Genomic DNA, 4,383 nt, shown 5'->3' with positions numbered 1-4,383 from the left:
CTTGGCAGGAATGTTCACTTGACCTCATATTTGGCTTTCATTACTGAGGGATATTTACGGCTATACAACATTAATAAGTTCTATCTGCAAGTTTACTCAGTCATAAAACATATTTTTACCCTAAGTGTGAACAATACAAACCTTCTGTTTTGGTAAAAAATACTTTATAATGTGTAAGAAGACAAAAGATGCGTCTCTTCCAAACTGAGACAAATACAAACACTCAAGCCGCTTATTATGGCAACAAACATTTTACGAAAAAGACAAAGTGAAATCTTATATTTCAGTATGTTGATGTACAAAAAATTTTCTTCAGTATTCTATGATAAAACAAGTCTAACAGGCATTATTACAACACATATTATTATTATTTTTTACACAATCGGGAATTATTCACTACTACATCAGGGTTGAGTGTTACACAACCTCAGGAGCTGGTGTAAGTTACACTCTTTAACTTACGGAGTTCGATGTCAAATATTTGTTTTGAGTATACCATCTGTGTTTTGAGTATGCCAATCTGAGACTGTAAGTCCAGTTACGGGGTACACAACGAAATACAGTCCCATAAATGTTTTTGAGTATCCGGCCCCTTGTCTTCATTTATAAAATAAAAGATAACTACAATACTTATGGTTAGGTTAGGTTTGTTTGGTTAATTTCATGGACGATATTATAAAGACCCACGACCGGACAAATAACCATTTCGGTTTTACTAACCTAAGTTAAGTAAAGTATGTATGGTAACTTGGTAATATTGTGACAGAAAACGACGATTCAGATGAAACAAGAGCAGATTTTATCCAGTGAACTAATTTCCACTTATTTATAGTAATAAAAATAAGCTAAAACTATTTGGCAAAAACATGTTTCGTTTTGCGTATTATTCCCATTAACCGTGATATATATATATATATATATATATATATATATATATATATATATATATATATATATATATATATATATATATATATATATATATATATGTGTCTGTGTGTGTCAACGTGTGTATCTACCTGTCTCTCTATCTCTCTGTTTGTGTCTCCGCTCGTGTCTCTCGCTGTAAACAGAACCATTTGCGTGAACTAGAGAGGTGTGTGTGGGGGGATTGAAGACGGTCGAGTACAGTACCGTCTCCACACCTCTCCTGATGGGCTCTTAGTACCTTATGATCCAACTCCACTGTGTGTTTTACCCGCTAAAGTTTATTTTAAATTGGTCAAGAGAATTTAGTTTCAGTAGTGTTGGGTAGTCCCCTCCGGCTTGACCTATCGCCTTAACCATTGACCTGTTTTGGTGTGTAAATGAGGTTAGTAAGTTGTGTAGCCAGCCAGGGAGGACCATTGTGGCGTCTTAGAAGGGCTTAAGGAGATGCCTGGTCCCCCTCCTTCCTCCCTCCTCCTCCAGGGTGCGAGTGTTGGTTCGTTGTCAGATTCTACACTATTAACGCTCTAGGTCATCGGGCTGGTCTTCTCTTCCACACACGCACACACACACACACACACACACACTGTTACGACCGTGTCGTATTTTTTCAATTTTTTTTATATATAACATGCTCCCATGTTCCATATTATTCCTGTAATGATGTGTTAAATTTACTATTATATATTCTAGTCACCTTACCCTGTGCTGGTAAGGTTTTAACTGTCATTATTTGTTCAAGCCCATCTTATTTCTTTATTTTGTATTGTAACCAGCATTCTCTGTTCTCTAACGACCATCTGCATCGTTAAACGACCCACCGGCGGGTCGCGTGGCGGGAGCCGACCTTATATATAGGACCCACCAACTGACTTGAGTCAGTTCGGTCCTCTTGTCATACAGTCCACATCCTTTGAGTGTCACTTGTTACTTATACTTAATTTATTTGTGTTGTTCCTGTCGCCACCAATGTGGTATATCTATGTGAGTACCTATTTATGTCTTTATTTGTGTCCATCAGTATTTGCTTAGTTGTATTCAAGTAATTCAGTGTTGTTTCACGTTAGTTAATTTCAGTGATAGTTTTTATATGTTTATGCAGTGTTAACGTAATCCAATGCTTTATTTTTATTCTTTTGATGTTTCGATGTTTTGTATCACTTGTGTCTTAAAAGTTTCGATGGTGAATCAATTTGTTGTGACAGCCTACGAGGCTCTTTATTGTGTTAATATTTAATCAATTAAATTCTTAAAGGTTTACTTTATTTATTTTTATTCTCTTTTAATTTACTTCACTTTTTGTTTGGTTACGCCTAGAACCTGGATATTTAAGTAAATTAAGAGACGGCGTAACAGTTTTGGCGACCTTGCCAGGATTCACTAACGATCTTTTGACACTTGTGATATTTTTTTTTTCTAAGCATGCTGATGGATTTGTTTTGAGGCATGGTAGGACTAACATTGGTAATTTTGTGCGTAATATTTTTGTACATGACAAGAGATGGACTCGTTCGCCACCTAATGGGGCGTCCTAATTTTCTAATTTAATTGTAGTTTCCGTGGAAAGCCGGGTCATAAGGCGTATTTTTGTTGGACAAGGCCGCAGCCAAATAAGGTGAAGCACGAGAGGTTGCAGTTTCGGTTCTCGCCTCACGAGACTTTGATCTTTTCCAGGAGAGTTTTGGGAAGGACCCAGACGTTGGTACCTTTCGTCCCTTTTTGTCACAAGGCACGGTAGAAGTTGACGGTGTCGAAACACCAGTCACTATTTTGAGAGACTCGGGTTGTCACCAAACTCTCATCAAAGAGGGTGTTGTTGCGGTGAGGAAGACTGACAAAACGTCGTTTTGGGCGCCCTTTGGGGTAAAGGTGCAGCTCCTTTGGTTTTTCAGGTATAGCTAAACGTAGCCGGTGAGCACGAGCTGCCTGTGTTAGTACGTGTCAAGTCTCCTTGTTGCTAAAGAGTGGACCTCATACTCGGTAACGATTTGCTGCAACCGCTTGAAGATGATATGCCCGGTGTTTTCCCTTGTGTGCTGTGACTCGTTTTTTGTTAATGACTAATGATCATAATGTAACTCCTGATGTAGATAATTCACTGTCCTAAGAAGGACGTTTTGCTAACCCAATTGCTTCCCAAGACATTTCTTCTGCAGTTAATGCTGTGACCGGGAGAGTTGTTTAATAGCTGCGCAAGAGCAAGAAGTTTCATTACGGCTCTTGTTTGACCTGGTGTCCGATTCTGCCAATGATTCAGGCCCTACCACGAGATATTTAAGTCAAGACTGTGTTTTGTGCTGCCGATGGCTCCCACCGACTATGTCCGAGGAAGACGCGGACTGGGCGTCTATCACTCAAATAGTCCTCCCACACACTTACAGACAACATGTTCTAGCTCTGGCCCATGACCGTCGCTTTTCTGGACATCAAGGTGTCCGAAAGACGTTCAACAGGCTGGCCAGAAAGTTCAATTGGCCAGGTATGAGGAGAGATGTCACTAAATATTGTAAGTATTGTCATTTTTGTCAAAAGGTAGGCAAAGCCAATCGGGCTATTCCACCTTTTCCACTTGTAAGAGTACCTCACGTACCTGAGCCCTTTACAACAGTACAGTGTGATATTGTAGGCCCTCTGCCTAAAACTTCTAGAGGGTTTGAATATTTATTTACAGTCCTTAATACCTCCACTAGGTACTTGTATGCTGTACCTCTTAGGAAAATTACTGCTGAGGCTCCTTGTTAAATGTTTGTTTGACCTGTTTAGTCACTTCGGTTTGCCGTACCATGTTCAAACGGACGGTGCTTCATATTTTGTAGGAAAAGTTTTCAAGGAAGCCCTAACAGAGTTGGGAATAGTTCATTGTTAGGGAGTAGTGAAGAGAGCATTAATGTATTAAGTTTAGTAGATGTTAGAGAAGCTTCTAAGTTGTTGGAGCCTTGCCGCAGACCACTTAAGCAGTCGCAGACCAAGACATGGTACGACAAGCGGGCCAGACACAGTTCCAGATAGATAAAGTTCTCGTTCTCTTGCTGAGACATGGACAGCCACTCCATGCGAAGTTCAGTGGGCCATATAGAGTGGTGAAGAAGGTAAGCCCCACGAATTATATTATCTCTACCCCTGACAGGCGCCGACTACAGCGCTTATGTCGCGTCAACACCATCAAGCTGTACCACACACGCCAGCACCCCCATTTGTTGCTGATGATCCAGTTCCCGTGTGTGCCGTTGACACTTTCTTGGTAGACGGTGAGAAAGAAGAGGAAAAAGAAAGGGCAAGTCCACTCGCCCTGTCATCAGTCAGGGTTTGGCAGTCCAACTCCGTGGAGTAGCAGAAGCTACATCGTCTACCGGGACACCAGAGAGCTGACGTGCTGACCGCCATCCAACAACATCCTCTTGTCTTCCAAGACAGGCCTGGCTGTACCACTGCCGTGGTGCATGATGTTGTTGTTGG

The sequence above is a fragment of the Homarus americanus genome, unplaced genomic scaffold, assembly GCF_018991925.1.
Source record: "Homarus americanus isolate GMGI-L3 unplaced genomic scaffold, GMGI_Hamer_2.0 scaffold18959, whole genome shotgun sequence".
Taxonomy (NCBI): Eukaryota; Metazoa; Arthropoda; class Malacostraca; order Decapoda; family Nephropidae; genus Homarus; species Homarus americanus.
The sequence above is the reverse complement of the archived record's forward strand: the minus strand, read 5'-3'. Positions refer to the sequence as shown.